The following is a 27,673-nucleotide window of genomic DNA, read 5'->3' on the forward strand; positions in this document are numbered from 1 at the left end:
TCCTCCCCCAGATCTATTAAGAGATGATGAACAACACACAGCTGGTCAGAAGCCATGGCCAGAGGTGTCAGATTTCCCTCGGCCCACCTTGGAAGAAGCAATGGGTGGAAAGTTAAAACCTGGACCCACTGAAAGGCAACCCTTGGCCCCTCATCAGAATCCAGAATTAGTTGCTGATGTTTGAAGAATAGCAGCAGTAGCTAGACATACTGAGAAGCTAATGGAATTCATTTGTTCTCTCTTTTTAAAGAGAGACTCCCCCTCCCCCACCAGATCCTATATGCTTCAGATCTGGCAAAACCTGGACCCCCCTGGGGAACGCTCTCCCATCGGGTACTAAGGACTGTGTCAAGTGCACAGTCTATCTTTAAAACTTGCAGCAATTCCCAAAGGATAAATCCCAGAGAAACTCACACAGCTGCATTTTCAGTTAGTGAGCCTTTGTTCGCTTGTTCTTATTTTGTCCAGAGCACAGAGGTTAGCGAAGGGAAAGAAGTTGGGAAATGGAAAATGTATTTGCATGCTATCAGATTATTAAAAAATAAAATACGTACGATCCTGTATTGATTTTCCAAATGCAAATGAGGGCAGAGATCCAGGCCTTGGAAGACAGCCCTCTTAAAAAAGACAATTATAAGATTTCATTTGCAACAGTGTCTTTTATTGTCAAGGCCTTTGGCAAAGAAGTTGAAAGCAAGCCAAGCCGGCAATGGCCAGTGTGACGGGCGGCACACTAATTCAACAGTTCTCATTCTCGGGGAGAAAGTCAGAGTCTTGGGCGTTCCCAGGACACCAGGAATTTGACAGATTCAACTCTCCGCTGGGAGAGACTCATGCACAAGGCCACCTACCATGCGTTCAATGCTGTGTCCGAATTGAGAGGATAGAAATGGACTTGGTGGATGTGGCTGATGCAAGAAGGATAGGAGGTTGGGTGATTCCAGGATCAAAGGCAGGACCTGGGGAGGCTGGCTCAGCGTCAGCCACAGAACTGGCTTGGTGACGCTTCTGCAGCTACTCCCCCCAAAAATCCAGTAGGTTGGCCTCCGCTTTTATGCTTGACACAGGTCACTGGCCTCTAGATGTGGCTATTGGTATCATGGCAGCTACTGTTCCCCTTGATGCTAAAATGGACTCTACTGGCCTCACTTGATCCATCCATCAGCTCCTAAAGTACACATTGGACTGGGTGCATCTGATTGGTCCAGCCTGGATCACATGACTACAAGTTAGTTACAAGCAGGGCCAGGAAAGTGACTGCAACGCTTTTTCTGGCTTATGCAGGAGTCAGACTTCAAAAACATTAACACATGAAAGGCCAATAAACTCATGAAGAGATGGTGAACATCATTAGTCATCAGGGAACTGCAATGTAAAATCACAAAGAGACGCTGCTATATATCCCCTTGAGTGGCTAAAATGTCAAACTGACTATGACAAATGTTGACAAGGAGCTGGAGCAACTAGAATTCTCATACGTTGTTGGTTGGACTGAAAAATGTACAACCATTTTGGAAAACAGTCTACCTTATAAAGTTAAACATACACTTACCACACAACTCAATGATTTCACTCCTAGGCATTCACCTAAAAGAAATGAATATATATGTCCGCACAAAGACTTGTGTGTGAATGTTCATGGAAAATTTATTCTTAATAGCTCAATATTCAAATCAGAGATAGTTCAAACGTTCATCAACAAATGACTAGACATACAAGTTACAAGTTGCGATGTATTCCTGAATTGGAATACTATGCAGTCTTAACAGGTGGCAATAGTGGTAAAGAACCCGCCTGGCAATGCAGGAGATGTACGAGACACGAGTTGATTCCTTGGGTTGGGCAGATCCCCTGGAGGAGGGCATGGCAGCCCACTCCACTGTTCATGCCTGGAGAGCCCCGTGGACAGAGGGGCCTGGAGGGCTATGGTCCATAGGGTCACAAAGAGTTGGACACAACTGAAGTGATTTAGCATGGACGCAGTCTCACAAGGAATGCAACCACATGGATGGGCCTGTAGGAGGACGATGCTCTACACGCCCCCCTGCACAATGTGAATGTATCACGGTGTGTCACGGTTGAAAGTAGTAACATCGTTTATTGTGCACTAACTACATGCCAGGCTTTTTACATACATTATCCAACTGTTGCTGCTGCTGCTGCTAAGTCGCTTTAGTCGTGTCCAACTCTGTGCGACCCCAGAGATGGCAGCCCACCAGGGTCCCCCGTCCCTAAAATTCTCTAGGCAAGAACACTGGAGTGGGTTGCCATTGCCTTCTCCAATGCATGAAAGTAAAAAGTGAAAGTGAAGTCGCTCAGTCGTGTCCGACTTTGCAACCCCATGGACTGCAGCCTACCAGGCTCCTTCATCCATGGGATTTTCCAGGCAAGAGGACTGGAGTGGGGTGCCCTTGAATGCCCCCTAAAAATCCTGTGGTTGTATTATCTACCTCTGCTTATGAATGAAGAGGCAGGGTATAAAGAGACAAAGTTCTATTTCACTATTTCACAAGACTTACCATTTACCAAAGGCAGGCTCATGATTTGAAAGCTGATCTGTCTTCAAGTGTCACAGTCACAATTTTCTGATTGAGTGTGTGTGTGTGTGTGTGTGTGTGTGTGCTCAGTTGTATCCGACACTTTGCAGCCCCATAGACTGTAGCCTTCCAGGGTCCTCTGTCCATGGAATTTTCCAGGCAAGAATACTGAAGTGGGTTGCCACTTCCTCCTCCAGGGGATCTTCTCAGTCCAGGCATCAAATCCACGTCTCCTGTCTTGCAGGTAGGTTCTTTACCACTGCACCACCAGGGAAGTTCTTTGATTATAAGAGCAAACTTCTATTGGTCCTGGAGAGCTCACCTATCAGGACCTCAGGCTTCCCGAGCAAGGTCTGACCTCTTGCTGACAGCTCATCTGGTCCTGTAGGTCCCGGTGGGAGAGATGTAGCCAGGAGTCAAGTTGCCACCCAGCACCCAGGGCCACCCTATTAGAGTGTGGGATTCCCCTTCTGTCTCTGGACCTTCTTCCATGCTCTTCCACGCTGCTCTCTGCCAGGGGCTGCCCTGTGAGGCCACACCTGTTGGCTCCCTACCCCCTGGCTTCTTGGTTCAGTGATGGGGAGCCCAGCTGGTGATAGCGGGGGGAAGGTCTGTGGACGGAACCCTCAGCTCTCTTTTGGCAGAGTCATTGCAGGCTGGCTGCTCCCTATGACCAGGGCCACAGGCCCTCTCCCCTCGAGCCTCTACAGCGTCAGTCTCAGTGGCCATGGCTGCCTCCTATTAGAGTGTGGGATTCTCTCTCCTGCCCCTGGACCCTCTGGAAGTCATGGGGTCCAGGGCACTGCCCCAGCCTCCTGGTCTCCCTGTCCCCAGCTCACGCCTTTGACAAGGTTCTGGCAAGCTCTCCTCAGATAATCCTATTGTTTGATGTTTCCAAATATTGTCGGTATCAATACATTCTTCCTTTCTCATCACACTCAGCATTTGCTTCTCCTGGTGTGGTCCCTTGAGTTGGTACAGATCTGGGTCAGCCACCTACACCAATCAGAACCCAGCTACGCCGATACAATCAGAGCAGAGCGCAGGACATTTTGACTTCGGTTTTGGGAAGCTGTTCTCTAACTCACTCTCCACATCCTCTCCCTTCCCACCCCTCACCATGAGAAGGATGACACCTGCAGCTGCAAGTCTGCTGGCAGCCGTCTTGTGACCATGAGGGAAACCAGCCCCAGGAATAAGCCAACAAGCGGAGGAGGGAAGATGAGAAACAGCAGAGAAACTGGGTCAGAGCCTGCTCAGATGGCCTGCTGTAGAACTCTTCCATTTCATAAGATAACAAATCTTGCTTAGCTCAAGCTCATTTGTATTGGATTTTCCACCATCTGCAAAATATACCCTCAAGTGATTTACTAAGGACAGTCCCTAAACCTCTTTACCTTCCTCATCTTTTCTCCTAATGGATTCTACTCTGCGTTTCATTTTCATTTCTCTCTTAGATACACAGCTGATTATTTCAGTTCTAGAAAGAAAACCCGGTGCTTATCTTGTTTAAGTAACCACTTTCATTTCAGGTCTTTATAATCACGTTTATTCTTACCCCAGAGTCTGGCACCATCTTCCATTAATATGTCAGCGTTGAGTTCCCTGAAATAAAGTACCAGAGCACAATTGTTGAGTTGGGCTAATTAAAGATGTGTATCATGGGTGGAATTGTCTCTTTGGAACCAAGAAATTAATTATGTTTCTTTGGCCTGGTGACCAGATTTGGAAAACAAACCAGCAGATACACATAATTGTTTGCTATCTAGAGTCCTCCCAATAAATTATCTCCGGCCCTCATTTGCTTTCTCAGAGTCTATGGGTACCCGAGGATGACAGTCTGATGGGAACTAAGAAGACTGACTTCAGATGGGAACTTCTCGGAAACACTCTCTTTCCTCCCGGGACACGTGACCGGGGAGGAGGAGGAATCTGGAACCAAAGGGTGAGGCTCGCAGGGAGGGAGGGTCCACAGAGGGTCCATCTCTCAGTGCCTCAGAAATGGATCTGCTTGTTTGCTGAAATCAACAGAGAAGTGGGGATTTCTGAGACCTGGGCGGCAGCTGCCTAAAGTTCTGAGGAGGCGTAGCTGCTGCAAAAGGCCCTGTGGGACTCCTGCCCACCCTCCGTCACGTGCTCCAGACAGCTAGGTGTTCGGTGTGTGCCTTGCGAATGGTCCGCAAGACCACGCGCTTCTTTTTTTAAAACTATTTGTTTGTTCATTCATGATTTCTTCTGCGGCTGTGCTGGGTCTTCGTTGCTGCACTCAGGCTTTCTCTGGTGCGTGGTGCACAGGCTGCTCATTGCAGTGGCTTCTCTCACGGTGCACGGGATCTAGGGAGCACTGACTTCGGTAGCTGGAGCACTCAGGCTCCCCTCGCGGCCCTGTGAGGGCTTAGTTGCCCCACAGCATGTGGAATCTTCCCAGACCAGGGACTGAACCCAAGTCCCCTGCACTGGCAGACAGATTCTTAACCCCTGAGCCACCAGGGAAGTCCCACTCTCACTTCTGACACCAGTGGGCCCCAAGACCACCCTCTAGCTGGGTAATTCACTAAAAGAATGCATGGAACACACTTGGAGCTGTGACACGCCTGCTGCTGCTGCTGCTAAGTCACTTCAGTCGTGTCCGACTCTGTGCAACCCCAGAGACAGCAGCCCACCAGGCTCCCCCGTCCCTGGGATTCTCCAGGCAAGAACACTGGAGTGGGTTGCCATTTCCTTCTCCAATGCATGAAAGTGAAAAGTGAAACTGAAGTCTCTCAGTCGTGTCCGACTCTTAGCGACCCCATGAAGTGGAGCCTACCAGGCTCCTCCGTCCATGGGATTTTCCAGGCAGGAGTACCGGAGTGGGGTGCCATCGCCTTCTGTTACGTGCCTGGTCGCGGTCTATTGCATACAGCAAAGGACACAAGTCTGTGCTCCCGGGCAGAGTCTTAGAAATTCCAAACATGGAGCTTCCAGCTGTCCCCACCAAGGGAGGCAGGACAGTGCTGACATCTCCCAGTAACAGTGAGCAGGGGTACTGCCCACTGGGGAAGCCCCCCTAGCCCTGGTGTCCAGTCTTTATCAGGCTGCATCACACAGACACAGCTGACTCGGCATGACTGACCTCAGTCTCCAGCCCCTCTGGAGGTCGAGCTGACCCTGTATGAACCCAATCCCCTATCCTAAATCACATTGTTAGACCATCTGGTATGGCCCAAGGCCCCCCACGTAAATGAAGACGCTCTTATCAGGCAGAACATTCCAGGGGCTTAAAGATCACCTCCTAGGAGCGGAGGGCAAAGACTGGACCTCTCTGAGCAAAGGTTAAAATTCTTCAGTATATACCATCCCATTGTATTTTTTTTCCCCACCCATATTTGTCAGGGTTTAATTCACCTACAATAAAGCACACAAACCTTAAGAAAGGAGCTTAATGGGTGTTCACACAAATACTATCAGGCAGTCATCACCCACAGGAAAACACACGGTATTTTCAGCCCCTAGAAGGCCCTACAGATGGGGGCACCCCCACCCAGTCAGCATCACCCCCCGCCTAAGGCAACCGCTATCTTGCCTTCTAGCACCACGAAATAGCTTTGCATGTGGTCTCAGGTGGCTCAGCGGTAAAGAATCAGCCTGCACTGCAGGAGACACAGGTACGATTCCTGTGTCGGGAAGGTCTCCTGGAGGAGGAAACGGCAACCGACTCCAGTATTCTTGCTGGGGAAATCCCACAGACAGAGGAGACTGGAGGGCCATAGTCTAGGGGGTCACAAAGAGGCGGACACAACTGAGCAACTGAGCACAACTTTCAAATAACCACCCTGTGGTTTGGAATCTGCGAGCTTGGTTTCATTGACTCAGCATCCAGCCTGTGAGATTCATCTGGGCTGTGGCGGCCCAAGTGGTTTTCCACTTGCACCTAAGCCTCACAATATGTCATGCATTCTGCTGTGGATGGACGTTTGGGTTCGTTCCAGTTTGGAGCAGTTCATACAAAAGCTGCTGAGAAGGCCGGTGGCCCCGTCTGGTGGCACCTACATACTCCTTCACGTCTGTGGAGTGGAATCGCTGGGCCACGGGGCAGGGTAGGCATCAGTAGGTACTGCCGGATTTCTAAACTGGTTCTACCTATTTACTTGTCCGGTGCTGCTTGGAGCCATATTCTGAGATGAGTTGGGATAAGGGGACCTGGAGCCAGAAGTGGATTAATTTGCTGGTGCAGGTGGAGCGCCCCTGCTCCCCAGCTGGAGAAGGGGTATAGACCCTGGAACACCAGGTGACCAGCTCCTCTTCAGGGCCCATTTCTGCCGTGGACTGTCCTCCTGCAGGAGCGCACCTGGAAAGGGCTCCTCCCAGGCCGACCAGGCCCGGCACCTTGAGTGCTTCACTGGGGACTTCCCTCTCCTTCCTTCGCTTGCCTTAAGGAAGGTCCTGGTCCAGAGAGGGGTCCCAGGGGTGTCTGGCTGTGACTTGTTTCTTTCTTTTTATTAAAAAAATCATCACATTTATTTATTTTATATAAAATAAGATTATATAATTTATATAAAATAAATTTACAATTTTTTATTTTCTTTATTTGGCTGCATTAGGTCTAAGCTTCCTTACCTGGATCTTCACTGCATCAGGTGGCACATGGACTCTCTAGCTGTGGCTTGTAGACTTAGTTCCTCCAAGGCATGTGGGATCTTAGCTCCCAGAGACGAGGGATCGAACCTGAGTCCCCTGTATTGCAAGGCAGATTCTTAACCACTGGACCACCAGGGAAGTCCCATATGACTCGCTTCTTTAAAGGAACTCACGACTCTAAGTAGGCACACCAGCGAAAAGTTCTTGGGTCTTTCCCACTTGCAACCCTTCACTCACACTGCTTTTCTTCTCCAAAATCCTTGTTTCTTTCCATCTATCCAGCCAATCCCACCCATCTGATGAGGTTACCCCAGCCTATCTCCTGCTACAAGGCCTCAGAGACCCTCTTCAGCCTGGTTTCCTCCCCACAACCTCCCCAGAGGATCTCTTATCTTGCTTCTGCAAAAACAGCTACAAAAGGCACTGGGAAATTTGCCCAGAAGGCGAACCCAAATGCCCCAGCTCATCCCCTAAACAGATTCTCTCCAGGATTTCAGGGTCTCCTCGAGTGCCAGGAATGAATAACAGAGCATTCCCCCAGAGTTATTTGAGCACAGTGCAGCCAGAATGTCCTGGGAGTCTGTTTTTCAGCTTTTCTACCAATGTCCAGATCCACTCATACAACATGGGGCTAAGACAAGCTACAGAAGTCACATTCTGAGGAGTAAATTGGAGTTTTAGAATTTGAGGGGGTCTTACAAGGAGAGTGCTTATATGCAGAGTAGATATACATGAGAAATGTATATGAGAAATGCTGGGCTGGATGAAGCACAAGCTGGAATCAAGATTGCTGGGAGAAATATCAATCACCTCAGATATGCAGAAAGCAAAGAAGAACTAAAGAGCCTCTCGATGAAAGTGAAAGAGGAGAGTGAAAAAGTTGGTTTAAAACTCAACATTCAGAAAACTAAGATCATGGCATCTGGTCCCATCACTTCATGGCAAATAGATGGGGAAACAGTGGAAAGTGTCAGACTTTATTTTTGGGGGCTCCAAAATCACGGCAGATGGTGATTGCAGCCATGAAATTAAAAGATGCTTCGTGGAAGAAAAGTTATGACCAACCTAGACAGCAAATTAAAAAGCAGAGACATTACTTTGCCAACAAAGTTCTGTCTAGTCAAAGCTATGATTTTTCCAGTAGTCATGTATGGATGTGAGAGTTGGACTATAAAGAAAGCTGAGTGCTCAAGAACTGATGCTTTTGAACTGTGGTGTTGGAGAAGACCCTTGAGAGTCCCTTGGACTGCAAGGAGATCCAACCAGTCCATCGTAAAGGAGATCAGTCCTGAATATTCCTTGGAAGGACTGATGCTGAAGCTGAAACTCCAATACTTTGGCCATCTGATGTGAAGAACTGACTCACTGGAAAAGACCCTGATGGTGGGAAAGATTGAAGGCAGGAGGAGAAGGGGAGGTCAGAGGATGAGATGGTTGGATGGCATCACTGACTCAGTAGGCATGAGTCTGAGTAGGCTCTGGGAGTTGGTGATGGACAGGGAAGCCTGGTGTGCTGCAGTCCATGGGGTCGCAAAGAATTGGACACAACTGAGCGACTGAACAGAACTGAACTGAACAAGGAGAGAGCCTGGACCCAGCCCCTCATTTATAGATGAAAAACTGGGCTCAGACAAGGACGCAGTCTTACCTCCAATTCCTCCCCACCAGCCTCTATCTGTTTGCAGATAGAACCCGCAGTTAAAAGGTTTTACAATTAATATAATGAATGTCATTCTGTGGACCTTCTGTAAAACTGCCAGCTTAGAAAGGCTAAAGTGAAATCTTAGTATGATCACATTTTAAGCTCTGTGATTACCCAACAACACCACTCACAGTCACAGAAAGTACAAGAACTGCTCCCAGCTAACACGGAGCTTTCATGAACACTGGTGGTTGAGACGTGGGGAGACCCCCAAGACTGGGCCACTGCCCAACTTTAAGAAGGAAAGGTCAGATTGGAGAGTAACAGAAGAGGCCCCAGATGACAGAGTTTGTGGAAACAGACCCTCCATTAAGGCGGCTTTCAGGCACATGTGCTGGGCTCTGAGCATCTTTTTATGGCTTTGTTATTCTTTTGCATTTGTTACCAAAAGCATCCTTTTCAGCTTTGGGTCCAATTTAAGGACACACATGTGTAATTAGGCCAGTGTTATATGGCTGCACATAAAGCCTGGTGACTGCGGAATCTCATTAGTTTTCACTTTGGTAAATCATCAACCTCAGTCCACTCACCAAAGTGGTGGTGTGTCCTCTAAGTACCTGTCAGCAGGAAGACTGCCCGCTGGAAACTCCTTAATTATGAAGCACTCTCAAGAGCTCATTAGGAACTAAATTACATCCTAGTCACCAAGGAAGCCAACTTCTTGGTTTGCAAGGAAGCACACTGGTTGGATAAAGGAGCTTTGCTGTATCACTCAAGCACTCATTCTTTCATTCATTTACACGGTATCAAATTGGATATTGCTTCCTCTGCCTGGAACGTCTTTTCCCAGCAAAACTCATTTCTCCTGCTCCTTCCAGACTCAGATCAAGTATTCATGTCTATGACGCTTTCCTGATGGAAAGAAGTCCTTATTCTAAGGTGGAACAGAGCATTCAGAGAGGAGAGACTGAAACACAGGCAGCAACAGTCAGACGGACTGTGAGAAATAGAATTCATCTAAACCACAGCCTGAGACGGCTGGGACTTTATCCCCTGGCAACTGCCCTAATTTTGTCCCTGCTTCCAATTTAGAGCCCACCAGAGAAAGCCAAATATACTCCCCAAACTAGTCCCATAGGCTGCTGCTCTGTGAGCCTGCCCAGGTCCCCCAGGCCAGCCTTCCCTTTTGTCCACTCTAAATCTTTCCTACCGACTTCTGTTAAGTCAGTTCAGTCACGTCCAACTATGTGTGACCCCATAGACCACAGCATGCCAGGCTTCCCTGTCCTTCACTGTCTTCCAGAGTCTGCTCAAACTCATGTCCATCAAGCCGGTAATGCCATCCAACCATCTCATCCTCTGCCACCCCCTTCTCCTCCTACCTTCAGTCTTTCCCAGCACCAGGAGCTTTTCCAATGAGTCAGTTCTTCACACCAGGTGGCCAAAGTATTGGAACTTCGGCTTCAGCATCAGTCCTTCCAATTAATATTCAGGACTGATTTCCTTTAGGATGGACTGGTTTGATCTCCTTGCAATCCAAGGGACTCTCAAGAATGTTCTCCAGCACCACAGTTTGAAAGCATCAGTTCTTCAGTGCTCAGCCACATTTATGGTACAACTCAATCCGTACATGACCACTGAAAAAACCATAGCTTTGACTATACGAACCTCTGTTGACTAAGTAATGTCTCTGCTTTTTAATATGCTGTCTAGGTTTGTCATAGCTTTTCTCCCAAGGAGCAAGTGCTTTTTAATTTCCTGGCTGCACTCACCATCTGCAGTGATTTTGGAGCCCAAGAAAATAAAGTCTGACGCTGCTTCTACTTCTTCCCCATCTATCTGCCAGCTCCCATAGGCACAACATAAAAGTTAACCAACGCAGGGCAGTCTTGAGGATTCTGAGTGGACGCTTGGAGGACTAACGAGTTTCTGAGTATCTCTAAGTGGAGTTGTAATTCCATCACTGATCTGCACCCCCAGGGGGCACCAATGAGCAATTTCCTCCCACCCCAACCCCTCCACCCCACCACAACCCCCCCCACCCCACCCCAACCCCCCCCCCACCCCCCGACTCCCACTCTGTGGCTGGGCCTGACCCTGGGGGCAGAGGCCAGGGTGGGGCATTCGTGCTGCCAAGGCTGGGAGCCTCTGTTGAAAACAACCCCAAATGCCAAGCACCACGAATTATTCTGTGAATTTTACAGGAACCATAAATATTACATAGCGCATCGCTTCAGTCCTGCCAGCCCTGGGAGCAGGTGCTCTACACACTCCAACACAGTAATCAGGCAAACTCAGCCAGGGATCAGCCTCGGCCATAAAGATACAGCCACTCGGCGCCTCCAGACCCGGCATTAGGAAAGACCAGGGTGAGAAGGGTCCAGGGCTGGATGATGTCCGGAGTCAGAGAGTCGCGTTTTTCGTTGTCTCCTAAGAACTCCAAATTTTATTTTAATTCTGATGCTGTCCAAGGCTGGTAACAGCCTCACCAAATCCAAATTAAATACACATTTTAGGGATTTTTAATCTAAGCCATTCCAGCAAATGTGCCGCTTTGGGAATGAATTATTTATTTGTTTGCGTCTGAGGGGAGACTTCCACTGGTAGACCAAGGTCCTGGGACAGTGGTCAATAAATTAAAAGGGTAGCCTGTGGCCAGGACAAGGGCGGTCTGCCACTGGCTTGAGGTCCTGACAACCCACCTGGCCACCCTCACGTGTCATGGAAAACGGACCACGTGGGCCCAGCCTAGAATTGCCTACTGAAGTGCTCACCTCAGACTTGGCTTTTCCGTGTGCTCTTGAAAGCATTTGTCTCTCAAAAGCAGACTTAAAATTTTTAGGCTTTGAATCCCCATCGATTCGAGGAAACAAACTTCTAGAGAGAATATCAGATCAATCTGCCTTCTCATTCTGAGCTGGAAAGGATCTGAGTTTTCTTACCCATGCTGTTTGCAGAATTTTGTTGGGGTTTTGTCAAAGTACTGCAAGTTTAGGTGGGGGCATTTTCGGGCCACGTGGAGCATGTGCCCTGATCCCAAACCCCTGAGAGTCTGAATTAACGTCCAGATGTGTTTTCATCGTTAATCAGTCATGTCTGACTTTTTGCGACCCCATGGACTACAGCACACTGGGCTTCCCTCTCTTTCACTATCTCCTGGAGTTTGCTCAAACTCATGTCCACTGAGTCAGTGATGCTATCTAACCATCTCATCCTCTGCCGCCCTTTTCTCCTTCTGCCCTCAATCTTTCCCAGCATCAGGGTCTTTTCCAGTGAGTCAGCTCTTCGCATCATGTGGCCAAAGTATTGGAGCTTCAGCTTCAGCATTAGCCCTTCCAATGTATATTGCGGGCTGATCTCCTTTAGGATGGACTGGTTGGATCTCCTTGCAGTCCAAGGGACTCTCAAGAGTCTTCTCCAGCACCACAGTTCAAAAGCATCAGTTCTTCGGCGCTCAGCTTTCTTCATGGTCCAACTCTCACATTTGCACGTGACTACTGGATAAACCAGCAGTCAGGGCCCCAGCCCAGAGAACACGAAGGCCTGGATTTATCCTGTCCAGCGAAGCTTCCTGCCCCAGCGGAGCATTCCGCATCTGCACTCTCCAGCGCACTGGCCATGTGTGGCCACTGGACACTTGAAATGCCAGATCGTGTGACCAAGGAGCTGAACTTTTCATTTTTAAATTTCAGGTGTTTTTAGTTCATTTAAATTTTAGAAGAGCTACTGGATATAGTTATTGGAAAACTCTTAGGAATGCTTGGGACAACTTGGACATTTGAATCTCCTTTTTCTCAACTGCAAAGTTTATGGAGTCTAAATACAGACCAAGACTGTCAAATGAAAATTTAGGTCTGAATTGAGATACGCAGTTAGTATAAAATGTTTTGTTCATCATGTTTATATTGATTATATGTTGAGGTGATAAATGTCTTGGATAGATTGAGTTAAGGAAAATGTACTATTAAAATTCCTCACTTCTGTTGCATTTTGCTGTTTTCACACGGCTCCTGGAGAATTCAGATCACCTGTGTGGTTTGTGCCGTGGCCCTGGCTGCAGTATTGATGGCTCAGCCTCAGCCAGGCTCTGGGCACCGAGGTGATGAGGTCTCAGCACTGTGGGGGAGAGAGAAAAATAAGCAAGCATGAAAATAGCACAAAAGAAGAATGTTCTGAAGAGACCCTACATATGCTTGGAACCAGTGTGTCTCCAACCTGAGCGACTGTACACGGCAGGCTTGCCGGGGGCCCTGGACACTGCTCCCTAAAGCAAAAGCAGGACAATCAACAGCCAAGGCCCCGTGAAGTCCTGACACCAAGGCCTCGGTGCCCTCATTTTCAGAACAAAAATCAAACCCCAAGTCTAACAGCAAGGTCTCCATTTGTAGCCTCAGCTCCTTTGGAAAACATGGACATCATATGTATTAATAAGACGGCCTGGGTGGAGAATACCACCCCCTGCCTCCCAGCTCCCCTCCTGACCTGGCCCTGCCCACGACTGTCACCACAATGACGCGTGGGGGCCTATGTCGCAGCAGGTGGTCCCATTCTTTATAACGGGACGGCCCTTTGCTGACGTCAGAAAAATCCACGTAATAGCCAAGGATGGCGGCTGTGCTCCAAGCATCTGTGGATTCAGACACCACTAGAGAACAAAGAGTGACTGTGAATTAATTCAGGCACATTTTAAAAATAATTTGAAAGTTATTTATTGCAGCATTTACATACACTTGAGAATTAATCCCCGGTGGGGACACTTTCTCTGTACCAACTGCGAAATGGTGGTGCCGATTCCGGAAGCCTGGTGGTAAGCCCTGGGCTCAGGCGAGGGGAGGGAGCCATAAGCCAGAGGGAAGCTGGAAGGGGTCCAGGATCCCCTTGGGACCCCCCAGGTCTTAAGTGCTGACGCCTCAGCTTGGATCCAGGAGGCATTTTTTTCTGCCCAAGAACCCCAGGAGGAAGGAAGTTTCCTGGGAGGTGTGTTACCTGCAGGAGAAACTGGGCCCAGGACTCAGGGTCCATGGGGCTGGACAAGCTGTGTCCAGACACGCTCTCTGTAGAAGCCATGGTTGAGTCAGTGATACTGAGCCAAGGCCTCGAGGAGGAGCCTTTGAGTGCTCCCCATGTCTTGGGTTGGGGTCCCTAGAAGCCGGCTCTGAGACAAGAATTTGAGGACAAGGTGGTTTATTGGCAGATAAAGTGATGGGATGGGGAAATGAGATGCGGGGATTAATCCCATGGGGGGACCCCAGCACCCCATCAGAGCCCAGTGTTGTCTCCTGGAGTATTTACACACTGTGTTAGTTACCTATTACTGCAGGAAAAAGATCATCCCAACTCATAACAGTTTAAAACAACGAACATTTACCATCATGCTCTCTGTACTCAGGGAATTCAGGGGAGATGCAGTCAGTGGTCCTTGCTTAGGGTCTCTTAGGAGGTTGCAGTTAAGATAGTGGCAGGAAAGTTCAGCTGGGGCAAGAGGATGTGTCCCTAAAATGGCCCCAAATGGCTTGTGAGTCAGTGCTCCGTCACCTGGCTCCAGGGTTATCTCGGCAGAGCACTGGAGCTCAGAGGAAATAGGAGTCTCTGCCCAGGAATCCAGGAAGGCTTCTCAGAGGAGGTGGCCATGGAGAGAGGTTTTCCAAGGGAAGAAGGTGCTCCCACCAGGGAGACACAGTTCTTCAACTGGTTGACTTCAGAGACTGTCAGGTGCTGCGGCCAAGGGGAGCGCAGTGACGGGGGTGAGAGATGTCACGTGGCCACGTGGCCCGAGGGGGCTGAGAGCGCAGGCTGTCCCAACAGTGACGTTGGTTTGTTGCTGTCCTGTGTTGAGCTTGGTTCTGAGGCTCCCTGTATATGGTCTCACTTAACGTTTTCTTGTGGTTTAGTCGCTCAGCCGTGTCCAACTCTTTTGCGACCCCGTGGACTATAGCCCATCAGGTTCCTCTGTCCGTGAGATTTCCCAGGCAAGGATACTGGAGTGGGTTGCTATTTTCTTCTCCAGGGGATCTTCCCGACCCAAGGATCAAACTCATGTCTCCTGCTTGGCAGGCAGATTCTTTACCGCTGTGTCGCCTGGGAAGCCACATGTAAGGTTTACACACACTCTCAGACAAGCAACGTTACTATCACCCCGCAGTTTACAGAAGGGGAAACCGAGGCACAGGAAGGTCAAGTGGCTTGTGTACCAGTTCAAGTTCATTATGGTTGCCAACAGCAGGGGTGTGGGGGAAGGAATAGCTGGGAAGTTAGGGAAGGTCACGTGCACACTGCTGTATTTAAAATGGGTAACTAACAAGGATCTATTCTATAGTGCAGGGAACTCTGCTCAGTGTTATGTGGCAGCCTGGACGGGAGGGAGGTTTGGGGGGAATGGATACATATATATTTGTGTGGCTGAATCCCTTCAGTGTTCATCTGAAACTACCTCAACATTGTTCATCGGCTATACCCAGTACATAAATAAAAAGTTTAAAGTTTGAAAAAAAAAAAAAAACAACCCAAGTTTAAGTTCAGCCTTTCCTTGGCTGAGAGAAAAACAAGTGCAAAGGCCTTGAGGCACGAATGACCTTGGGGGTTAAAGAGAATTTCAAATAAGTGGGTTGAATCTGGTTCTAGGTCCGGCTCTGGGGGTGGGTGGGGGCCGGTGTCGGGGGGATGGGCTACGTTGTTCCCGGCAGTGGCTCAGCCCACAGACCTCAGACAGAGGACTCGTGTAGCGGGTCCTATGACTCCCTCCCCCCCCAGCTCCAGCCCCGCGTGGGGAGGCTGATCTCCCGAGAGCCAGCTGCGTCGTATCTGTTTGGATTTGCCATTAGAACTGTCTTCTAATTTAATTTTTCCTTTCTGTCTCTCTCCGAGTGACTGAACTCCGAGTCATTTCTAAAGAAAACGTGCCAGAGGTAAAAATCAGTGGATTTTAAATGAAGCTCGAGAGCTGCATGCAGACACTGGGCAGCCTCCGAGGCTGGCCGGCAAGCCTGGCTGGCCCAGAGCAGTGCACACAGCCGGTGCTCAATGTATGCTGAATGTCCATGAATGCCATCACCGGATAGGACGCTCTGTCCGGTCCCTCACAGACCTTCCTACTGCAAAGGAGCATTGGGCAGAGGGAGGCCAGACCCCGGAGGTTTCAGGACACGGGACGCACACCACAGTGAGTCAGGACGAGCTTCGGGCCAGCTTTCCATCGGGCCCAGTCTGTCTCTGGAGCAGTACCCGGCCCTCCCCGCCAAGCTGAATCTCTGGAGCACCTGCCAGGCCCCTCCCACTAGGGACACAGGGGTTGTGGTTGCTGCCTCCACACAACCCCGGGGTGTGTCCACATACGGCTCCAGCCTGGATGGTCTTGGGTGGCCCAGGGCTCATCAGTCTCGTCCACTCTCCGTCTCTTGGTCCCTTTGAGGGGCTCTTTGAGGCCATCGGGCCAGATAAGCCAGGGCCAGAGCAGGAATTCTGTCTGCCTGGTCTTCTTACTCCCCGGTCCTCATCCCCACAGGACCCCAGGGGCTGCCCTGGCCGCAGCCCCCAGCTCCCGAGTGAAGCCAGTTCCTCCGCTGCTGCCTGCGTTCTGCACGTGAGCGTCAGAGCAGAAATGAGACGCTCCCACGGCGGGATCGGCAGCCTCCAGCTTTCTTTTCATCTTTCTCCTGTTTATTCAAAAACAGAAGAAGCAAACACAAACACGGGAAGTGGGGGTCGGGGTAGGGCTGGGGAGGGTTCTGGCTCCAGTGGGGAGAAGGGTGGGCTGGGCGTGCCTCTGGGTGATTCCAGCTCTGCGATGCTCCCAGGCAGGCCTCTCACGTGGCCCCAGGACCTCGAGGGGCACACCCCTGCTCTGCTGCCTCTCTGCTGCCGCTCCCCGACAGGCTCCAAAGGAAGACAGGGTAGCAGCTTTCACCCTCCTCCGCCTCAGACCTCTTCAAGTAAGACACCAAGCTGCCTCGGCAGGGACACTTCAGAATATATTTCAGTGTAATTTGGGACAGTTCAGTAATTTTCCAGAAGTACATTAACTAAGCCCGCTGCCTGCCTTTCATGTAAATATTGTCTTCCCACTATAATAATTATCGTGATATTTATCATGCATTAAATGTGTATGTATTCCAGGCTCTGCCGTCCTGGAAGGGAGGTGTTGCTATTGTCCTCATTTTCCAAATGAATAAACAAAAGTTCAAATGAATCCTCTGTGGAGGTCGTGTTCTAAGTGACGTTGCCAGATCTGCCCATCTCTGGCAGACAGTGAGGATAGGATGCCCAAAGCCACTCACAACACCCTTTCTCTTGTTTTCTGCTGCTGCTGCTAAGCCGCTTCAGTCACGTCCAGCTCTTTGCAACCCCATGGACTGTAGCCCACCAGGCTGCAGTCCGTGGCATTCTCCAGGCAAGAATACTGGGGTGGGTTGCCATGCCCTTCTCCAGGGGATCTTACCAACCCAGGGATCCAAGCCACGTCTCTTATGTCTCCTGCATTGGCAGGAGGGTTCTTTACCACTAGAGCCACCTGGGAAGCCCGTCAGCAGGCATGAGAGGCAAAAGGGCCCAAGAGAGGGGCCCACATGACAAGGTCATGTGACCTGCTGCTGCCTGCTCTTCCATTGAAATACCTGACGAGCACGGTGGGACGGAAAGAACAAGCATCACTCATTTGGCCATCGGAAGGTGAGGGACCAGGTGCACCTCCCCCCAGCTCCCCAGGAAGTGCTCAGTGTGGACAGGTGCCAACACTGGCTTTGGACCTCACGACACCAGATGTCACAGAGCTCTGCCCTCATTTAACAGATGAGAACACTGAGGCCCAGAGATGCCAAGTCCCAACCAAGTCACATGGCTGCTTAGGCGGTCAGAGTAGGTTTTCAAACCCAGGGCTATTGAACACAAAGCCTATTCTTCTAGTAGGTGGCTTAAGGTCGGTGGCGGCCTGGACCGCTGGCAGGGGGATTCTAACCTCAGTGATCCAGGAGGCTGGCAGCATTCTGGGGGAAATGGATCAAAAGGGATCTGGACAAGGGTTTGGAACAATGACTTAGGCTTGAGTCTGAAACCCCAGGGTGGTCTCCAGCCCACAATAGTCCTGGGAAGCAGAGGGAAACCTGAAGTACATGGTTGCACAGGACCAGCCCGGACTTCAGACGCCCACCTGCAGGGGACAGACAGACTCGGGTGCTCAGCGAACCCCGTGTGTCTGACATTCCTTCTCCAGCCTGTTATCCAAAGGCCTGGCCCGTTTCCCTTGGTACCTTTGCATTAAAATATTGTCTGCATATGGTGGGGAAATGAATGTCCCGCTTCCTTTTTGGAGCTTTAAGGACTTAATATGCAACAAAAGGAGAATTTTTCTCCTGGGAGACACTAACAGATGCTGCTATTTGAATCCGGGCTGTGCGTTCCCTTCCAGCTGCCGAGCCCGAATAATGTGGACGCTACACTCCGGTGTCAGAGCAGAGTCAGGACGTGGCTCAGCCTCGCAGTGGGGACTTTGAATCCAATCTGGGCTCTTTGTTTAAGGGAAGGAGATTTGAGCTTCCATCAGGTGTTCCTGGTTTCCTCCCAAATTGAAAGGACAGTAGAATCAACGGGGATGCCCGCTCAGAACAGCCGTCTTGGGGACTCCTCGCCTGGCTGGAGAAAGCTCCAGATAAACAGACTTCCCAGTTCCCGCCCGCTCCCCATGACAGCCTTCCTCCTGGCCTCACCTCTGTTCAGATGGTGTTGTTCGCAGCCGCTCTCCCCTGAGTTCTTCCCATGACGCATGAGCAAATGTTCAGCTGCAGAGAGGAGATCTGGTGGTCAAGTGACAACGGAGGCTTAGAAATGAGCTGATCTAAGATTTCAAATCCTCTTCTGAGTGACCTGGGCCGAGTTCCTGTATTGAGCGGATGATACAGACATTTTAACATCCGGAGCCTTGTTGACCTTGGAGGGATGACTCACCAATTCTTAGAGGTGGTGAAGGACTCACTCGTTACTTCTATATGCAAACCAATCCATCCAGAGCGCATACTCTCAACCCCCTCCTCTGTGAGGCTCTCACACTCCGGCCCAGAATCCACCTGCCCTCATCACCCCAGGACCAGGTGCCAGGCAAGTAGGGACTGCCCTATTGCTTCAGAGCCACTGGAATTATCCACATTAGCCCATTCTAAGCCTGCCTCCCTGTGGAAACCACCCGAAGGTTCTTGCCCATGAATTTCCCTCACTCCCTCTGCTGCCTGGCTGACCCTGGTGCTCCCCATGTGGCCCTGCAGGACATGCCGCCTCCTCTCAGAAACTTCGTGTGACAAACTCTTGTTTCTTTGTTTTAAATTTGGCTGCCCTGGGTCTCAGTTGCAGCATGCAGGATCTAGTTCCCTGACCAGGGATCGAACCTGGGCCTCCTGCATTGGGAACATGGAGTCTTAGTGGCTGGACCACCAGGAAAGTTCCCAAACTATCTTTCCAATGGCAGTCATCACTGCTGGTCTCACCCCATCTGAATAATAATAAAGTGTTAGTTGCTCAGTCGTGTTAACTCTGCGACCCCGTGAACCGTAGCCCGCCAGGCTTCTCTGTCCATGGAATTCTCCAGGCAAGAACACTGGAGTGGTTAGCCATTCCCTTCTCCAGGGGATCTTCCTGACCCAGGGATTAAACCTGGGTATCCCGTACTGTAGGCAGTTTCTTTTCCATCTGAACCACTGGGGGATCCCAATTTTAAAACAGTTCCTTAGCTATCTGGGTCTTAATTTCCTCATCTTTAAAATGGGGATAAAAATAGTATTTGCTGACTAGAGTGGTATTTAGGATCAGAGTTAATGATCGTGAATGCTAACCACACAGTCCCGCACTTAGCAAGTGCTCAATAATGTTAGTGATGATGATAACAACTAATAGTACATTGGCTGGGGGATTATTGTAGAAACAGCATGATTCTGAGGTCACAGGTTCAATTCCTGACTCTAACACTCCCTAGAGGGATGACCGGGAACTCAACCTTTGGGGCTTCAGTTTTCTCACAGGGAAAGTGGAGATGAGGACCATCAGCTGCCCAATATTAGTGAGAGGATATCACCTAAAGTGTCTGCTGAATGCTGGCACCTAGACCCACTCATAGAAGCAAGTGCTGTGCTGGAAACAGAGTATGTGTTTGGCAAATACAAAAGAACAGGCTTCAAGTCCAAAATATTGGCTGAGAGTTTATTTTGATCTCAGTCCCCAAGGGGGAGAGTTGATTATTCTTTCATCCCTGGGCCTGATTTTTGCCACTTGGGATTTCTGAAAGCCAGCCTCTTGAGGGATGTGATACCTCATGCTTCCCACCACCTGGTGGTTATAAAAAGCTCTCACCTTCCAGAAGAGTGACTCAGGGTGTTAGCTCTAGAAGCACTGGAAAGTGAAAGTGTTAGCCGCTCAGTCGTGTCCTACTCTTTGTGACTCGCTGGACTGCAGCCTGGCAGCCTCTTTTGTCCATAGGATTCTCCAGGCAAGAATACCGGAGTGGGTTGCCATCCCTGCTCTGGGGGAATCATCCTGACCCGGGGCTCGAACCTGGGTCTCCTGCCTTGCAGGCAGAGTACCGTCGGAGCCATGGGTTCAAATCCTGTCTCTGACACTCTGAAGGTGCCATGTGGAGAAGGTGCCTTGGTTTGCCCATCTGTAAAATGGGCTCTGGGGAGGCCAAGAAGGTCCAACCTTACCAAGTGCCCAGAGCAGCACTGTCTGTCACAGGCCCTGGTGTGTGTGGGTCAGCACCTCCTCTGGCCTTCTTGCTGTTCCCCAGAGACTCAGAGCTCAGAGCGCTGGTGGGGGGTCAAGCAACGTTCAGCCTCCTGCTTCACAGGCAAAACCGCAGGACCTAGGGGTACTTAATCTGGAAGAGAAAAGGCTCCCAAACGAACATTTACTGAGCACCTTGTTGTTGTTTAATTGCTAAGCAATGTCCAAGTCTTCTATGACCCATGGAATGTAGCCCACCAGGCTCTGCTCTCCATGGGACTTCCCAAGCAAGAATACCGGAGTGGGTAGCCATTTCCTTCTCCAGGGAATCTTCTCAACCTAGGGCTCGAACCCTCGTCTCCTGCGTTGGCTCATTACCACTGAGCTACCAGTGAAGTCCTTGTTGTGCACCTACGATGTGCTAATTGCTGCTCTGGGGGCTGCTTTTCAAACAGATGAGCCATCTCTGCTCACATGGAGATGACAACCTATCAGAGGAGAAAGATAATAAAGAAACAAGTAAAACCCACAAAAGCATCACCTAAGGATAAGAGCTCTGGCTTCTAAGAGAAAGTGACGTGGAGGGGACGGTGTGAGATGAGAGAGGAGGGGGACCAAGACTGAGGCTGCCACCCCAGAAGACCAGGATCTGAGTCCGATTCCTATTCTCAGCCTGTCTGGGAAGCAAGGCAGGATCACGCCCACCTTCTCCGTGGGGGCCTCCAGCCGGGTCGGGGTGGAGGAGCCCAGGAGGCCCCAGGAGAGCGTGAGAAGCCCCTCAGAGCTGTTTTAATTGAAAGACGGCTTCTTCCCTGTGTTCTCTGTAGGCAGCGGGGGCTGGGGCTTTGAATTAAACATGAGCCGTGATTTATTTATCAAGTCTTTGAAAAAGTCTCTCTCTGACTGTGACTCGGTGCAACCCTCCAGTTAACCCTTCCTGGCCTCTGAATGGGGGTGCTGAGAGCCTCCCCATCAGATCCATCTGCAGAGAGGCATGGGGGCGGAGGGGAGGGGTGATGCTGACTCACCCAGGAGGAGGGAAGAGGAGGCTGAAGAGGGCATCAAGCTGCCAGCTACTCGCTTTGATCAGCCCTCGGATCTCCACCGCTCCCTGGGTGCTGGAGCCTGACTCCGCAGACTTACCCCACCCTCCGACTGGACTGACTTCTTGGTCACGATTCTTCACTCCCCTGTAGCAGAAACGCACTGCCAAACCCTTGCCAGGGTCTAGGGGCAGAGAGAGTGGGCTTCCCGCCTACTAGCTGTGGGCATGGCCAAGGGCAGGCTAATGCAGGAGCTCCGCAGAAATCCCTAATGTGCTTGTGTAGCTTGGCCTGCCTTCTCAGGCTCCTGCCTTTCATGGAAAGAACATGCCCTGGGCAGCTGCATGGGCCACAGATATGAGACGTGAGTGAAGAGCTGCTGAACTGTGAGAATAAATGACTCTTCTGTAAGCCACTGAAACCTGGGGCTTATTACGAAGTTTGAGACAAACCTGAGGCTGTTTGTTACCAGCCTCAGCATGGCAATATCTGACTAGTACACTCAGCCTCCATTGGAAGGCACCAGTGAGCCCGAGAGCTGGAGGAGATGTTCAGGTATCATCGCCCCATCAGCAGTGGCCTTGCTTCCTGTCTGCTTTGCTGCGGTTCTAGAAGCTACAGTTCCCTGCCCTTGCCCATCAGGCCTGGAGGCGGTGACGACTTTCCACTTTCAGGAGTCTGTGTGTGTATCACCCTTCCTGGTTGATTCCTCAGTCCCGCCTCTACCTCTGAACACAGCCCCTCATCCGAAAATGCCAGGAAAGCACACCCATGTCATCGCACCATTATTCACAGTAGCCAAAACATGGACGCAACCCACGTGTCCATCAACAGGTGAACGGATAAACACGACGTGGTCCGCTCACACAATGGAAGATTATGCAGCCTTAAAAGGAAGGAATTTGTGGCACGTGAAGCTGAATCCTGAAGACATCACGCTAAAAAGAATAAACCAGCCACACACACACAAATTGAATACTGTATGATTCTACTCATATGATGTCCCTAGAGTAGTCAGATTCATAGAGACAAAAGGTAGAATGGTGGTTGCCAGGGGCTGAGATGAGGGAGGATGGGGAGTAGTGTTTAACGGGTGTGGAGTTTCCGTTTTAGAAGATGAAAAGAGTTCTGGAGATGATGGTAGTGATAGTTGTACAACATCATGACTGTATTTATTTAAAAAATTCTTTTTGGTCGCATGGTGTGGCGTGTGGGATCTTAGTTCTACGACCAAGGATCGAACCTGGGGCCCTGGCAGTGAGCGTGCCAAGTCCTAACCCCTGGACCACCAGGGAATTTCCCATTTTGACTATATTCGATATCACTGAACTGTTGGCTTAAAAATAGTTAAGATGATACATTTTATGTTGTACATATTTTACCACAATAAAAAAATTAGAAAAAAAAAAAAACCTCCCAGAGGAGGGTGTGCCTGGTTCCTGTGCTGACCCTGAGTGATCTCTGGGATGTGCCCTCTCTCATCTCCAGTCTCCATCTCCTACCCCACCTGAGGTCAGGCCTCAGGGCCAGAAGCTGAAAGGGACCATGTGAGGCTCCAGGCTCAAGCAGGGCTCTTCAGGGCCTGGGGACCAGCCCAGAGCATCACCCTCATGCATCCTCCCAGACACCGGTACCCAGCCACTCGGGGAGCTGAGCTGTAGCCATGACAATCTGCTGGGACAGCAGGTGACACTGGTCACCCAGTGAAGGACTCCGCCCCAAGGGGCCCAAGAGTCAGTCCTAAGGCCCCCCCGTCTGGAGTGGTGAGAAGAAAGGTGTGAACTTGGCCCTGTGACCTTGAACCTGTGAGAGGTTCTGGGATGCCCTCATTGATGGGGGACTTTGGGTTACTCCTGTTCACTGTCCTTGTCGGCTGCCAGGACCCATGGCCTGGGAGTCACAGACCTGCTGGGTCCCCGTCGGTGGGAACATTGGAAATAAAGGATCATATGAGTCAGAGCTCTGTAAGTGGTAAGGAGCAGAAACCTCACTTTTACTTCCTTAAACTAAAAGGCTCTTTAATGTGAGAGTGAAAGCATTGTTCACTCGGTCGTGTCCGATTCTTTACGACCCCGTGGACTGTAGCCCGCCAGGCTCCTCTCACCATGGGATTCTCCAGGCAAGAACACTGGAGTGGGTTGCCATTTCCTTCTCCAGGGGATCTTCCAGACCCAGGAAATCGAACCTGAGTCTCCTGCATTACAGGCAGATTCTTTACCATCTGAGCCACCAGGGAAGCCCCCAAAAGGGTCTTCATTAATTCACAAAACTGAAAAGTGCTGAGGAGGTGGGCTTCGAAGCTGGGCTCAATTCAGCTGTTTGACCACACCAAGGACCCGGATTCTTCTGTCTCTCTGCTCTGTCTTGGGCTTCCCTCAAGGCTGGCTTCCCTCTAGATGGGGAGTCGGGCAGCCAGGGAACTTGGCGGGATGTTGGGGGGAGCATAGCCCTGCAGCTGAGAGGCGGCTATTTGCTTAGTTCTCACTTCTGTGTTGACTGCCTCCCCCTCCTGGAACATCAGCCCTGTGAGAATGGGCACTATCCAGCTGCCCCAGTGCCTGGGGGTGGGGGCAGGGGGAGTTAGGGGCAGAGAGCAGGGGCTCAAGAAACGTGGTGGAAGGGCAGTGTCTGGGGGTCTCGCTTGAAGGCAGAGGAGTGTGAGAGCCAGTGGGGGGTCCTGACCATCGCCGCTCCTCCCGGGCGTGGGATGACGATCGCCCAGGTCCTCCTTCCTGTCCCCAGGCCCAGCATTGCACAGGGAGGGCCAGATGGCTCCCAGGAGTGGCGAGGCATGGTTGGGCGATTTGATTAACTTGCCTAATGAACTCTGAATTCGTTCCATCTTTTTTCCCCATGACAACTGTACTGTCTCCCTAAAACTGTTATTGACTCCTCGTTCGTGGGGACGTAGGTGTAACAGGAAAGCGTGTTCTGCACACGGCCGACGAGAAACCGAGTGGTGTGGGTGGGGGGAGGCAGAGGCGGGGGAGGGGCTACATTGAGTCAAATGGCAGTCAGGTGGCGTCTTCAGGAGACTGACGTGGACCCAGCCACAAGTCCTAGGCACTGGAATAAGTGGAGAGGGAGCAGCATTGCTATGTTGAGCAAATAAAAACACAGAAGGCCCAGTTAAATCCAAGCTCAGATAAACAACAAAGTATTTTTTAGTAAGAGTGTAGCACGCACCATTAAGGCCACTCATCTGGTAAGGCAACAAGGCAGGGAAAGGGCTCGCTGACAAGCAACAGAAGGGGACCCCAGCGCTGCTCCCCTGGACAGAGGTCACCAGTGACCCCTCTAGAGTCTCCCCACAGAGGGCCGCTAGTGTCCCAGTGGCAGAGAAGGGCCAGGGTGCCCACCCTCTGGCTAAGGATGTCCCCTAGGGTGGGCTGTGGGGCACCTGGGTGCCCACCTGTTACATTCCTGGGACTGCAGGAACAAAGCATCTTCAAAACTGGGTGGATTGAAACAATAGGCATTTGTCCTCTCAGGGCTGGAGGCCAGGAGGCCACAGGCAGGACGCTGCGGGGGCCACGGTCCCCTCCAGACTCTGATGGAGCATCCTCCCCAGGCCTCGTCTGGCTTCTGGGGGCCCCCGGCAGCCCTTGGTGTCTTCCGCTTGTGGACGCATCGCTGTGATCTCTACCTCGGCCATTACCTCCCCTCTCTGTGTTTCTGTGTGTCCTCTCTTCTTGTAATAAGATGCCAAGCAGGGCTTCCCTGCTGGCTCAGTGATAAAGAATCTGCCTGCCAATGCAGGAGACACAGGTTCTGTCCCTGGTCTGGGAAGATCACACCTGCCACAGGGCAACTCAGCCTGTGCACCACGACTACTGAAGCCTGTGTGCCCTAGGGCCCGCGCTCCACAGCAAGAGAAGCCACACACACATCGAAGAGCAGGCCCCGCTCTCTGCAACTAGAGAAGAGCCCATGCAGCCACGGAGACCCAGCACAGCCAAAAATCAAAACAAAACAAAAGAGATGCCAGTCACTGGGCGGAGGGCCCACCCTGATCCTGTGTGGTCTCATCGCAACTGATCACACCTGCAGAGACACCGCGTCTACGGTCACACGCTGAGCCGCCAGGTGGGCGTGAACTTGTTGGGGGGGTGGGGGTGGTATGCCTTCCAGCCCAGGTCTCTCTTCTTCCAGAAACACGCTGAACGCTTTCCCCCAGGACTCTGCCCTCCACCTGTTCCGTGACCAGCAACTCCTGCTCTGTTCCTCTGCTCTCCTGACCTCTTACCCAGGAGCGCCCCCCAGGACCCAGGGCCCCACCTGGACTCCTTTCAATGCAGCCTCCATGCCTGGACCTCCCACGTTCCTAACCACAGCCTGACTGTCTCCCAGCCTCCGGACCCCTGCAGGCACACCTGTGCGCACCTGCACACACCTCCACCTGATGCCAACAAACACCTCCGTCTCCACGGCCGACACTTGACCACATCACCACCCCCCACCCCGGTGCTCCGTCTCAGCCGATGGCATCGCACCGCCGTCCCCCGAGCTCCGGCCCGATCCTGAGTCATCCTCACGCCCTCCTCCTCTTGCACCCACAGCCGATCTGCCGGGAAACCCTGTCGGTTCTACTTTCAGAATCGATCCAGCATCCAAGCCCTCCTTACCACCCCCACTGCCGCCTCCCCGGGCTCAGCCACCATCACTTCCCTCCTGAGTCAGCAGGACAGGCTCCTCGTCCTCCCTGTCCCCACGTGAGCCAGGACGGTCCCATGAACACCTGTCAGATGACACCGGGGTCTCCACTCTCCAGCGGCTTCCATGACGCTGAACAGAATCCAGAGTCCTCACTGGGGTGGCTCCAGAAGCTTCGGCTTGGAGACCTCCCCCACTCCCGTCTCACCACCTCCCTCCTTCTGCCACACACAGGCTCTTCCTGCTCTGTTCTCACCACAGGGTCTCTGCACCTGCTGTTCTATTTATATATATCCTGTTGGTTGTCTCTCCAGAGAACCCTGATTAGTATAATTACCACCTGACAATTTTACTGCATCTGTGGTAGAGAGATAGATGGATATTGCATGCATATTATCATGTAATACCTTTACTAGAATATGAACTCCATCATAGCAGGAATTTCTTGTGGTTTTTTTTTTTTTCCTTTTCTTTTTTTGACTCCACCATGTGGCTTGTGAGATCTTAGTTCCCTGACCAGGGATCAAACCTGCACCCCCTGCATTGGAAACATGGCGTCTTCGCCGCTGGATGGCCAGAGAAGTCCAGGGATTTCTTTAAATTTTCTGAAATAGCGCCTGGCACGTTGTAGGTGCTCCACTGCTGCTGCTGCTGCTGCTAAGTCGCTTCAGTCTGCTAAGTCGCTTCAGTCGTGTCCAACTCTGTGTGACCCCAGAGACGGTGGCCCACCAGGCTCCCGCATCCCTGGGATTCTCCAGGCAAGAACACTGGAGTGGGTTGCCATTTCCTTCTCCAATGCATGAAAGTGAAAAGGGAAAGTGAAGTTGCTCAGTCGTGTCCGACTCTTTGCGACCCCATGGACTGCAGCCCACCAGGCTCCTCCACCCATGGGGTTTTCCAGGCGAAAGTGCTGGAGTGGGTGCCATTGCCTTCTCCGTGGTGCTCCACTGTGTTGGCTAAAGTCATCGCTATTGTCTTATTCTGCCCAGGCTGTCATAACAGAACACTGGGCCGCTTAAACAAACAGAAGCTGACTTCTCCGAGTTCTGGAGGCTGGAAGTCCAAGATCAACGTGCTGGCCACGTAGGTTTCATCCTGAGGCTTCTCTTGGCTTGTGATGGCTGCCTTCTCACCGTGTCCTCATACGGCAAAGGGAGAGAGTGCTGGCGTCTGTTCTTCTCTTCCCTTTTTTTTTTTTAAATTTTTTATTGAAATATAGTTGATTTACAATGTTTCAAGAGAACAGCAAACTGATTCGGTTATACATACATAATCTTTTTCAGATTCTTTTCCATTATAGGTTATTAGAAGATATTGACTATACTGTTCTTCTTTTTTAAAGACTTTTTAAAAAATGTGGACCATTTTTAAAGTCTTTATTGAATTTGTTACAATATTGCTTTTGATTTTTTATGTTTTGTTTGTTTTTTTTTTTTTTTGGCCGAGAAGCAGGTGGGATCTTTGCTCCCCAACCAGGGATGGAA

At 50.8% G+C, this 27,673-nt stretch overlaps 1 long non-coding RNA gene across 3 annotated transcripts; it reads right to left on the reverse strand.

Annotated features, from left to right (window-relative positions):
- Positions 1-11,212: 11,212 nt before the first annotated feature.
- Positions 11,213-26,421, reverse strand: LOC121817804 (uncharacterized). Of its 3 annotated transcripts, none has more exons than XR_006057851.2 (4): positions 20,475-26,421; positions 18,495-18,664; positions 14,165-16,448; positions 11,213-12,912 (listed from the first exon to the last, which is right to left on the reverse strand). It is a non-coding gene; the product is annotated as an uncharacterized LOC121817804 (long non-coding RNA). The 3 variants fall into 3 exon arrangements; XR_006057852.1 differs by lacking the exon at positions 11,213-12,912 and having other exon boundaries at positions 13,490-16,448; positions 20,475-20,981; positions 21,522-26,421; XR_006057850.1 differs by lacking the exon at positions 11,213-12,912 and having other exon boundaries at positions 13,490-16,448.
- Positions 26,422-27,673: the final 1,252 nt, after the last annotated feature.

Source organism: Ovis aries, chromosome 24, assembly GCF_016772045.2.
Source record: "Ovis aries strain OAR_USU_Benz2616 breed Rambouillet chromosome 24, ARS-UI_Ramb_v3.0, whole genome shotgun sequence".
Lineage (NCBI taxonomy): Eukaryota > Metazoa > Chordata > Mammalia > Artiodactyla > Bovidae > Ovis > Ovis aries.